Source organism: Trachypithecus francoisi, unplaced genomic scaffold, assembly GCF_009764315.1.
Source record: "Trachypithecus francoisi isolate TF-2019V2 unplaced genomic scaffold, Tfra_2.0 Lachesis_group3, whole genome shotgun sequence".
NCBI lineage: Eukaryota > Metazoa > Chordata > Mammalia > Primates > Cercopithecidae > Trachypithecus > Trachypithecus francoisi.
The window spans coordinates 62,229,137-62,242,694 of record NW_022681468.1 but is presented as its reverse complement, the minus strand read 5'-3'; the positions used below and the strand labels follow the sequence as shown (position 1 = coordinate 62,242,694).

Sequence of the window (13,558 nt, the reverse complement as noted above, 5' to 3'; positions counted from 1 at the left end):
AGGCATAGCTTTTGTTATGTTGCAATTTGTTCACTCTGTATCTTTTTACACATTGAATTTGTACATGAAATTATGTTTGTTCTAATAATTATTGCATCACATTATTAAAAATAATTTAGAACTTCATTTTATCTTTCAAAATAAACTAAAAATGAAATTCTGTACTTTATTATCCTTTTGACCATGTACATCTCCTAAATTTGTGGACTGCTGGAAATTTATTTAAACTAATTTTTGGAGTGGGAGTTGGAGTCGTGAAAACTTAACAGAGAAAGTGATATATGAGTGAATGTGAGAGTTATGACTGGTAAATCAAAGAAGCAGGAGCATACTGGGTAAGAAAATAGCAAGGCTTGAAATTGTATTAGTGCGCAGCAATTCCATAGAGTATAAAGCAGTTCTTGTGTAGTTATAATAAATATTATAGTAGCTGGGCTTGTGGGCAGTGAGTTATTATAAGATTAGAAATGTAGACTGCGGCTGTGTAGAAATAGTCATGAATACTTGGGAATTTGAGTTGTATATTATACTCAACAGGAAGCCATAAAAATGTTTTTTAACATGAGACAAACACCTCAACATCAATGTCTAGAAATTTTATTTTCACAGTCATATATTGCAAGAATTGAATAGTGAGGAGTCTACTGGAAAGCAAGTAATAATTTCAATAATCTGATTAGTATCTCTGGAAGAGAAAAGGAGGGGAAACGTAAGGAACATTGGTAAGATAATTTTGACAGAGCTTGACTTTCTATTAATGTGAGTGTTTAAAAATAATTAAACATGACTGCAATTCTAGGACAGCTGGCAAAGAAAGTAGTGCCGGCCGGGCGCGGTGGCTCAAGCCTGTAATCCCAGCACTTTGGGAGGCCGAGATGGGCGGATCTCAAGGTCAGGAGATCGAGACCATCCTGGCGAACACAGTGAAACCCCGTCTCTACTAAAAATACAAAAAACTAGCCGGGCGAGGTGGCGGGCGCCTGTAGTTCAGCTACTTGGGAGGCTGAGGCAGGAGAATGGCGGGAACCCGGGAGGCGGAGCTTGCAGTGAGCTGAGATCCGGCCACTGCACTCCAGCCTGGGCGACAGAGCAAGACTCTGCCTCAAAAAAAAAAAAAGAAAGAAAAAAGAAAGTAGTGCCATAGCGTTACATACTGTGCATGTTATGTTGATAATAGTTCAGCCATCACATATGGTCTCCATATTTATGAAAGATGGAGAAGAAAAGAACTGGATTATTCACAGGGGGTTTTATAGTTTTACCCTCCAAAAGACATGCAGCACTTCCAATACATTTCCTCGTCCAGAGAAAAATGAATTAGCTCTAACTGTAATAGGGCTGAGAAGTTTCCCTTTTGCATAGGAAGAAAAGGGGAACCAGATATAAGTGTTTGTTACTGAAGCTGGCTACAACTCACAGGTTTTCATGAATAAAGACAAAAGACATACTGAAACATATGAGGAGCCATGATATATTTAAGTTAAAAAAAAGAATTATTTGAAAAGAATATCAAGCATACTTGATGAGGGCTGCACTATGAGGATAAAAAGAAAGTCAAACTAGAGCATATGTATGTACATGTATGTATACATTCCCACATAACTATACATAAAATGTGTATATATTTTATACAGTCAGTTGCAGGATATAGAGATATACAATGGAAATATTTATGGAAATACATAACTTATTTTAAAAATTGTAATAAGTAATATTAACAATGTTTCAATCATTGAATGCAAGGGACAATTACTAATAGTGTGCTTCTTAAATTATTTTCTAGGAACTCTATTTTTCTTAGAAGGTATGTTTTTTACTTGCATATGCAGCCTACTTTTCTTCTGGACATATATTTATATTATGTGTTTTTTGTGATTCATCTGGTAGGAGGATAAACCATAGCATATATTCAGCGTCAATGGACTAGATTCATTTTTAAAGAAAAGAAACCTTTAGATATCTATCTATCTCACTATATCTATGTCTATCTCCATGTCTAGCTATCATTTAGTTGTTTATGACTTAGCCAGTGGTGTGTGAATCACATGGCTTACTTTGATATCTTAACTGAAAGATTATCTTTTTATATTAATATGTGGTTTAGAACACTTGTGATTTAGAACATTTTTACATATTATTAAAGGTAAAGTGAAATACTATATATCAATTGTTTAAATAAAGCCTAATTTTATTAGCTTGTTTTTGAATAAGTAAAAGATTATATATAATTATTATAATTAACATGTTAATTAAAATTATCTTTTTGTTTCTGTTTAGTTATTATATACATTAAATTCCTAGAATACAAAATTAATAATCAAAGGTGTATATAGTTGCTAGATTTGTCAGCCAGTTTACTTCCAGCAGTATGTGAAGTTGCCAGTCTCTGATCATACCTATTACTATTGTTTATTTTCATTTTACTGTCTTAACATTTTAAGATCTTATTTTTATTTACTTTTTTATGAACAATAACATTTTTAAATTTCACTTATTTTTACTTTTTATTTCTCTGAGAATTAAACTGTTCACATATTTGGTAAACTTCACCTTTTTGTTAGAACTGTTTTATATCACACTCTTTTTGTCATACAATTCTTTTTTTTCCAAAGTAATTATTCTTTTTTATATTCTTAATGATATTTTTGAATATTAACAATAAAAGTTTCTGGAGACCAGCCTGGCCAACATGGTGAAACCCTATCTCTACTAAAAATACAAAAATTAGCCAGGCATGGTGGCACGTGCCTGTAATCCCAGGTATTCTGGAGGTTAAAGTAGGAGAATTGCTTGAACCCAGGAGACTGAGGTTGCAGGGAGTCAAGATCGGACCATTGCACTCCAGCTCTGGGTGATAGAGCAAGACTCTGTCTTGGAAAACAATAATAATAATAATAATAAATTAAAAGGTTTACCATATGTGTATACAAGCACAAACACTCAAACACTTGTTTTGCTGTACACATTTTGAACCATTTTCCCAACTTACGTGCATTTCATATTCTGGTCTTTTATTGTCTCTTAGATAATATCATTGTGTTCTGAAACGTATTCAGACATACACATTAGAGATGGGAGTCAGACTTTGTTGCCTAGACTGCAGTGCAGTGATGCAATCATTTCTCACTGCTGGCTCGAGCTCCTGGGCTCAAGTGATCTTCCTGCCCCACCCTGCTTAGTAGCTGGCTAATTTTTTAATTTTTCATAGAGATGGGGTCTCACCATATTTTCTAAGCTGGTCTTCAAACTTATTCAATTTTTTCTTGATTATTAGCTGTGGAATTTGAAAAAAATTACTTATATATGCTTTAATATAACATACATAAAACAGAAGTCTTAATTTCCCCACCATATGCAATGTGCTAAAATAATTGATTTTACATGCTTAGCACAGTGCCTAATGGAAATTAAATGCTCCATGTATTTACTACTGTCATCATCATTTATGTTTTCTCTATTGTTTTTGTGGTTAAGTCTTTTTTTGGTTCAGATAAGTGCTAGGTAATGGCAAGAGAATTTCTACATTCACATGTCACTTTACAACTTTGACAAATTTTATGACTTTCTAGACTTATTGTCCTTTGAAAATAAAGCAATAAAATAGGATTTCTGTCATAATTTCAACTATGATAACAGAAATAGCAGGTTTTTACATGAATTTTCTGTAATAAATCTGTCACATATTTGTAAAACAAAGGAATGCTAACCAACATTATTTATTCTCTTACAGAAATGTAACCTTTTAACAACAACTAAAAATATTTTCATTCATTATTTAAAGGAAGAACTTGACATTCAAATGGTTTTGAATAGTAGTGTTATTTTAAAAGTAGTACTATTTTCAAAAAACAGATTTATACAAATATATGAAAGGAAAGATTGGCATTATATAAGTATTTCTCTATTTTAAAGAGTAAGTACAGAAAATAAAATGCAGAAGTAAAACGAAATACAAACATAGATGAAATTGATAATTTCAAGATTAAGAGAAAATAATTAGTGAATTCTAAGTATGTATACCACTTATCAGCTTAATCAAAGGAAAACATAGGTTCATTCACAGAGGAAAATACAGGGAATAAACATCTTTAGTTGTTTGCATAGTATATGAAAATTCTTTTTGTTAATGAGTATCTTATAATAAGTTTCACACTTTTCAGAAATTAAAACTTAATATCTTGATTTTCCTGCCTCTTAGAATTTGATCCTGCATTTTCTACTAGTTTATGATTAATGGTGATGGAGATTGCTTTTTTCCTATGTTTCTGTTTCTACCTCTACATAATTATAGAAATTATAGCTAACAATGTTTGCAAAACCCTTTTGCTTCTTGATTTGGTCATGTGACAAGACAGTGAACAGTGGGATGAAAAGGAAATGTCATATAACAGTTTGAATAGATTTTCTTAAAATCTAGTTGGCATTCATACCTTTCTCTCTATTACTTTGTTCCTTTCTCTACCATCTTGGTGATTTTGGTCACGTAATGAGGATAAGTGTGCAGTAAGCTGAAAGAAGCCTTGATCCCAAAGAACTTTGAGAAACATCATGATAGTATCATCCTTGTATTACATACAAAAACACACATACAAATGAGATCACTATTTTCTTTAAAACAATGCTATTTTACTTTACTATCAGTTTAAAACCAATTTTAAATTTGCTAATACATAAATTTTATTCATAATTTGGTAACCCTATATGGCACTGACAGTCCAAGCCAAATATTTGATATGCTATTGCTGTGTATTTCAGTCATCTTTGTAGAAGTTTTGGAACCATGGGCTTAACTGTGACCAGTTACCTCTAAGTTGAAGTAATATGTGCATGTCTCATCCCTGTCTATTTCCTAGTGGAACACTGCCTTTAAGACACAAGTGGTCCAGACTATCCAGTTTTAAATCAAGGAAGGGCATAAGAATTGCATCAGACATTTTGAGAGTGAGAAATAAATTTCTATTGGTTTATGCCATAGTGATAAGGCTGGGAGGAACCTGACTCTTGCTAAGTGGTTTAAATGCATTTGCTTCATTTTCTGATTTCTTCAGGTCCATATAGTAAGTCTTTTATATAAGAAATTATTGAAGCCCACAAGAAAGTCCTAAATGTTTTTTAACAAAGTGCTTTAACACTGCAGACAGACTCAACATGTGTTGGAACTGCAGGCAACAAGAGGAAGCAGTCCTTTACAATGGGTGTTTTCTTGTGGCAAATGTCTATAGGATGTGATCCCGTGAGGTAATACGCTCAGAGAAAAAGAGAAAAGAAAGGAGGAAAGGGGAAAATAGAAAAAAAAAAAAAAAGTAAAAAATGTATTATTTCATTAGCAGTAAATTGCAACAATGACAATATTTTTAGACTTGGTAATTTGGAATAAAATCAGTTAAATTGTATCTATATCCTAATATGTTGTAAACATTGATTTTTTTTTCTAATTAATTGAATGAACACTTTTACACAGAATAAAATGTAAAGGACTATTTATCTCCATTGCTTTTCCGCTATAGCTGTTTTATCTTTTTGGCTATTTGACTCCTTGAAAATACAGTTTATTTTTCTCAATGGAAAAGTCGTAAATGGACTTCTAAAGTGAACAATATAATGCAGAGATACTGAAATATAATGATTGCAATGTGAAGTCAGTTTTAAACTGACTTCTAAAGTGACCGGAATATTGCACCGATATTGCAATGTTCAAATAATAAGACCTTAGATTGATGTTTCCCAGTGGAAGAGCTAAGAACCAAGAATATGCTCAAGTACAAGGAAAAAAAGCAAGAAATATCCAAATTAACCAATCTAACATATTAATTTCAAGCTGAAGTTAATAAACTGAGTATGCTGAAATAGAAGCTGAGAAGAATGGAAGGACTTTAAGTAGTAAGAAGAAGTAAAAATCTACTTAATGTAAATTTTCCAGGAATGAGGAAGCATAAGAAATAATTCATTTCAATATAGTTTAGTTCTGTTTGGATGGAATTAATTAATTCAACAATAAATTTTTAATCATTTGGTATAAAATTTGGTTTTGAGGATGATAGAGCTGATGACTTTGAATGATATAGTGGCTGAATTTTATATTTTTAGCCCCATGAAAATTGGCAAATGAAAATACTATATTTTTAAAAAGGGTAAAACAGTAAGAGGGAAATGTTATTAGTCAATTATAATAAAACTACAAAATTAGTAAAGATTCTGACATTTTATAACAACCATTTCATTTGTGAAAATCACTATATCACAGTACACTAAAAAATCATTTATGAGCCTTTCATGTGTAAGTCAAATAGCTGTATAAAACTTACAGAAAATTGCCAATTGTTTTCCATTAATTCTGTTTTTATAAAATCTTTTCTCAGATAAAAAAACATTTTGGGGGGGATTTGAAATTGTTTGAATTTCAATAATTTTCACAGGAAATTATATCTTTAACTGTATTTTCTAAGAGCTGTAGAAGAATTCCTTTCTTTTCTAGTTCAGCTTCTTTTAAGTTGAATATTGTTTTAATTTATTCATTCACTCATCTATTCATTCAATCATTCAAGAAATTTTGAGGATATTCTATGTATAAGGCCTGGTTCAGATCTTGAAGTTAAAATGTTGAGACTACATTGCAGATGCGGTCTCTGCTCATGTGGCCCTTACAGTATGTAGAATAGCCTATCCACATTTTAGAGGCAATGCAAACACAATTACAACATGGATAATATTCAAGGAGTCTAACTTTCAAATTCTTTATTACGAATATTCAGAAAAAGTAAAGCTATATTTTTATATTTTCTCAGGTAGTTTTCCTACATACTGGCATTTATTCTAAGTTAAAAATGTATTGATCTAAATATGTCTAAAATGTTCATCTTTCTGTTAGACTACATACACCTTGACTGGTGCTGCAAAGAAGTGATAGCAACAATTGCACTATGTTAAAAACTCCTGGACTGGAACAACTACTTCTTAGTAATATTTAAAGTATCTTTGTAACTTATAATGGTGGCTTATGTAGAGTTAGTCCTCAAAACTTATTTTAGTGTATACCTAGATGAGTAAACCTGAGCAAATTTGTGACATGAGGAATTTAACTTTACATTTTGCTGACCTCCACTTACCAACAATTAATTAGAACACAGTAAAGAAATAGAGATAAATTAAAAATAGAAATAAATGAAAGTAAGCTGCTTCTCCATTTATAATTTTATCCAATGGATGAATATATAGACAGACATAGATGAATACACAGAGATAGATATAAATATAGATATAGATTAACACCCCTATTGTCACCTAGGGACAATTGTGCCCCACAGTGCACATTTGGCAATACCTGTGAAAATTTGGCTTGTCACATCTTGGGGTAAGAGTACTACTGGCATCTGACAGATAGGGCACAGTGATACTACCAAACATATTACAATATACAGGAGATGCTCTACCCCCCAAACAATTGTTTGGTTTTGAAATCAATAATGCCAATGTTATGAAAGATATCAAGGTATTTGATGTAAATACAGATACAATACATTTATCTTAATTCTTCATAAAAAGTAAATTATAATTAACAAGTTCCCTGAGCAATTACGCTTCCATATATACTCACTATGTATACAAATCTGTGTTAATAGAATGCAGATACTTGGTAATCTATATCAACTCTTTAATATGATAGCAAGACAATGTTTACCCACATACAATAGCAATATTAATGAAAGAAAAAGAAACATAATAATATCAGTCATTAAGTAATCTCAAAACAAGAATTTCGACGTAGAGCAAAGAACATTTCAAAGGTGGTTTAAAAACGTCTTTTTCCCTTTTTTAATTTATTTTACTTTTCTTCCTGTTGAAAACAAAGCAGTTGTCTTAATTTTCTATCTGAATTCTGATTATACAAGTAAATTCATCATAGTTATTCAGAGCATTTAAATAGGATCATAAGCACACTCAGCATTCTGCTCTCACCCAAGGTGTCAGACACCATGTTAGAGTCCCACAATGCCACCCTCTAAGTCTCATAGCAAATGCAGATGAGACATTTTGCATTGATAATGAAGCTTTCTATGACACCTGCTTCAGAACCCTCAAGCTGCCCATACCCACCTACAGTGACCTAAACCACCTGGTATCTGCCACCATAAATGGGTTCACCACCTGCCTGCGCTTCCCAGGCCAGCTGAATGCTGACCTGCAGAAGCTGGTCATGAACATCGTCCCATTCTCCTACCTGCACTTTTTCATGCCTGACTTTGCCCCACTCACCAATCAGGGCAGTCAGCAGTACCCTGACCATGGCTGAGCTCACTCAGCTGATGTTTGACGCCAAGAATATGATAGCTGCTTATGACCCCCCCGTCCCCCTTATAGGCACTACCTAACGGTGCCTGCCATTTTCAGAGGCCACATGTCCATATGGGAGGTGGATGAGCAAATGCTCAATGTTCAAAACAAAAACAGTATCTACTTTGCTCATTGGCCGCCAACGACGTGAAAAGAGCTGTCTGTGACATCCCACCACAGGGGCTAAAAATGTCTGATACCTTCATCAGCAATAACATGACCATTCAGGGGCTGTTCAGGCACATCTCGGAGCAGTTCATAGCCATGTTCAGGTGCAAAGCCTTCCTGCATTGCTATATGAGTGACGGCATGGATAAGATGGAGTTCACCGAGGCCAAGAAGAGCATGAACAACCTTGTGTTTGAGTACCAAGAGTACTACCAAGATGTCACACTTGAGGAGGAGGTAGAGTTTGAGGAGTGTGCTGAGGAGGAGGTGGCCTAGATCCTTCTGTTAATAGTAGGCGTATGGGGATTCTCTATTTACTTACAGTGTGTTCTGGGATAGCCATGTCTCCCTATGCACTTGTTCTTCATGTCTTTACCTCACAACTTGTTGCATTTTAAAGCATTTTCATAGTATGCGGTTTTGCCTAATAAAGCATTCTTATAGAAAAAAAGAAAAAGAAGGTTACTTGAAAAATATAAAGTGTGGTATGCTTTTTGTTAAAGATAACTACAGGGTATTGCATATACAATTCCCCCTTAAATAATTTCATAGACTAGCTGTAATTAAAGAAAATTGGGTTATTTCTCATCTATATCACAAATTTTACTTAGACCATAAGGATTACAGAAGGTCAAATTTCATTTTTTTAAAATCCAGGTGTTATGTCACTGAGTATTTAGCTAATTTAAGAAATTTGAGTGGCCTCCCAGTGGGAATAAGGTTTTTGTTCAATCATTTATGTCCAATAAATAGGTAATAAATGTTTTCCATGTGGCAAACATTGACCTAGGTCCTATGGACACAAAAGTTGATAAACTAAACATGGTTCTAGTCTTCACATATTGTGTAAGCTAATTAGAAAGACAAAGTATGGGCAAAAATAAAAAATACATGAATAATTTGGGATTTTGAAATGTGATGACAAGTAAACAAGGTGTTATGAAAATCACAGCAAAACTGGAAGACCCTGACTTAGTGTCGTCACACAAGTTCATCTACCGAGTTGATATTCACCCTCAGTTCTTAAACATGAAAAGAAGGCAGAGAGGAAGGCTGAATAAAAATAAAATTGTAAAAATATTCTGATAAATAAAAGAGTTCAACCTGCTGTATCAATGGTCTCCAGAGTAGAATGCTCAAGATGATTTGCTGAGGATTAAAAATAAATTGTTAAAGATCTTATTTATAGTTATCTTTTTATCTAAGGAATAAGAAAGGCAATAACTTTATAAATGAACAATGCATTAATTGATAGTAGCAGGTGAATCCATGGCCACGCTAACATTTTAAATGAAATAAAAGTAAAGTGAGAGATCTACAGGATAGACAATTGCAGTGGAAATTTATCATGCTTCTTTTCTCTTCCTAAGACTGCTTCAATGGACTATAGGTTCCATTATCTACAATACTGAAATTTGGCCTTATATAGTAGGTGAGTAGTTTTCAATGATTCCTGTTTAGAAACTGAAGCCTCAATGTAATGATGATACTGATATAAAGAAGTAAAAAAAAAAAAAAAAAAAAAAAATACAGTGGTATTGCTCCTCTTTAAAGTGCTCTTCTCAGCCATATTTTGGTATAAAAATAATGGCAATCTAAGTTGAAATATCAAAAGTGGCAATGAGATACAGCATTTGGCATTATTAAAAGATTATCTGAAATAAAAATTTTTGAGTAATCTTCTACTAGTATTAAGAATAAATTATGCCCTTTGTGTGTATTGTACTTTGATGTTTTAACTAAGGATGATATGAAGCCAAAGCATATTTCATTTAATCATTTTATATAATTATATAAATGTTAAGTATAATAAGAAAAAGAACATATTGGAAGTAACCTGGGAAACACGAACAAGTGAAATTAATGGATGTTGCCGCAGCTTTTTCACTCCTGATTTTGTTTACACTCACAACTGGCAAACTCCAGATTCTTGTCCCAAGACCAAGAAGAATAAGGCAGGCAGACACCAGAGAGTGAGTCAGGCAGAGTCAAATTTATTAAGTGACAGAAATGCTCTCAGCAAAAAGTGGCATCCCAAAAGAGGCTTGCCAGTTGCAGGGCTAAGTTCAGGGGTTTTTACGGAGTGGGACAGGGGAAGAGTGCGCTGACTGGTCTGCCTGCACTGAGAAAAAGACATGATAGTGAAAAGAATCAATTGGAGGCAGAGGTGAAGGCTTGACCTGGGAACTTGGCCCAGGAATAGTCAGGGGTTGAAGTGAAGGCTTGGTCCAGGGCCTTGGCCCAGGACCAATCAGGGACTGATGGGACATTACACTTTATGCAAATGAAGATTTGGCCCACAATCACAGGAGACAGACATACAAAAAATGAGTGAAAGGTAAGGACCAATATGGAGGAAGCAAGACAAAGATGAACCAAAGAGAGAGAAATGTGTCCAAAAGAGAAGTGGAATGTGTTCATCTGGGCTCACAAAGTAGGCCTTTCAGTTCAAGGACACGTGCTCTTTCTTATCTGAGGCCTGCAGCTTGATTTTTAAGCTGTTCTTGGTTGGAGGGACTTTTGGCAAGGAGCCACCCTAATTGCATGCCTGACTGGTTTCTTCCTTCCTCCTCTCTCAGTATCACCGGTACTGTTAATCTACATGTCTTTTTTCTAATTGTTTCACCTTCCAACTCTCCAAAACTCATGAAATAACTACTAATCGGGTTGATATGATTAGCCTGTGCCTTATTTTTTATAGTTTTAATTCTATCATATGTACATATATTCTCAAAAACAAGTTTTTCATATTTTCTTATTTTTTGAGCTCTATATAGTGTATGAAGTCCTTGAACATGTTCTCTTTTCAACATTGTGTTGATGAAAATATCTGTTGATTTATGTTACTATAGTTTATTTTCTCTTAATGTTATATACAGAATTTCATTTTGTTAAAATACCACAATTTCCTTATTTTCTTTTCAATAGGCACTATATATAAATCCTTTTTTCACATAATTCCTTTTATTTTCATTGACTCATAGGAGATATTTATGAATTTACTCTATTTATATCTTAATTTTTTTTATAAATTGTATTTTGCCTTGTATCATTCTTTAGGTGGTCTCTGATGAGCAGAACTTATTGATTTCAAAGTAGATAATTTTTTAAATCATTTAATTTGTAGATTATATATTTTTTTACTTGAATAATTGTTCCAACTTGCAGTTAATAAGTTTATTGTCCCTTGTACTCTATTAAGAGCTTTATTTTTTTGACTTTTAATTTTAATTTTATATTAATTTATTACTTTATTTATTTATTTATTTATTTATTTATTTATTTATTTTGAGACAGAATTTCGCTCTTGTTGCCCAGGCTGGAGTGCAGTGGCACAATCTCGGCTCACTGCAACCTCTGCCTCCCAGCTTCAAGAGATTCTCCTACCTCAGCCTCCTGAGTAGCTAGGGTTACAGGTACCCACCACCATGCCTGGCTAATTTTTTTGTATTTTTAGTAGAGATGGCGTTTCATCATGTTGGCCTGGGTGGTCTTGAACTCATGACCTCAGGTGATCTGCCTGCCTCAGCCTCCCAAAGTGCTGGGATTACAAGTGTGAGCCACCACACCTGACCAATTTTAATTTTTTAACCAGTCTAAACAGATTTGTTTTTGTTTAGTTTTCAGGCAAGATCTTCTTTATGGTCACCTAATTATCCCAGCATAATTTTCGGGAATATTCAACTCTTTGCCTACTGAACTGTAATACAATATTTGCCATAAAAAATTTAGATAGGTGTAAATATATGTTTGATTGGTTCCCTATTCTGCTAAATTGATAGATCTGTCTTCTCTGTGTGATTCCACATTATGAATGTGGAATCCTTATAAGCATTTAATATTCTCAGTCTTTTAAATTATATATATATATATGTATATATATATATGTGTGTATATATATATATATATATATATTTTTTTTTTTTTTTGAGACAGAGTCTTGCTCTGTTGCCCAGGTTGGAGTGCAGTGGCGTGATCTCGGCTCACTGCAAGCTCTGCCTCCCGGGTGCACGCCATTCTCCTGCCTCAGCCTCCCGAGTAGCTGGGACAACAGGTGCCCGCCACCATGTCCAGCTAATTTCTTTTTGTACTTTTAGCAGAGATGGGGTTTCACCATGTTAGCCAGGATGGTCTCGATCTCCTGACCTTGTGATCCGCCCGCCTCGGCCTCCCAAAGTGCTAGGATTGCAGGCGTGAGCCACTGCACCTAGCCTAAATTTTACATATTCCAGTAGATGTGTATACTGGCATTTTGTTTTACTTTGCATTTCTTTAATAACTAATGATGGTGAGCACCCATATGTGTGTTTATTATATATGTGTGTATACATATATACACACACATACATTCTTTGCTGAAAAGTCTAGTCATATTATTTGCCTAATTAAAATTTTGGCTTGTTTACTTACACTAATTTGTGGGGTTCTTTATATATCCTGGCTACCAGTTTTTTTCTCTTTTGCTAGGTTAAATGTAATCACCCATCTCACTCAAGAAATATCTATTTCTTGAAGAAAAATGAAAACTTGTGTTAAGAGAAAAACATGTATACTAACGATAATAGAAGTTTTGTACATAATTAAAATAGGAAATAACTCAAATATTCTTCATCTAGTGAGTGGATAAACAGTGATACAGACTTACAATGGAGCTCTAATTAGCAACAAAAAAAATGAACTACAAATACATGCATCCAGCATAGATGAATTTCAAAGCATTATGCTAAGTGAAAGAATCCAGATTTTAAAAACCACACGCTATAAAGTTCTATTTATATGACCTCTGAAACAGGCAAATTTATAGGGATTAAAAATAGATGAGTGTTTGCCAGAAACTAGGAATTGGGGAGGGTGTTGACACCAAGGGCTCATGAGTTAATTGTGGGTGACAGAACTTGTATAAATTATGTTGTTAGTGAAGGTTTAGAAATCGTATATGCTTGTTAAAGCTCAGATTATATTTTCTTTTTAATGGGCGGATTTTGTTCAAACAGATTCCAAAAACCTGACCAAGGACAAAACAAGGTGGCTGTATCTTTGATTTGATTTTATAGTGATT

The 13,558-nt window shown here is 33.6% G+C and overlaps 1 pseudogene; it reads left to right on the top strand.

Moving 5' to 3' along the window:
• The first annotated feature begins 300 nt into the window (after positions 1 to 300).
• Positions 301 to 8,775, top strand: LOC117071031 (annotated as a pseudogene).
• The last annotated feature ends 4,783 nt before the right edge of the window (positions 8,776 to 13,558 follow it).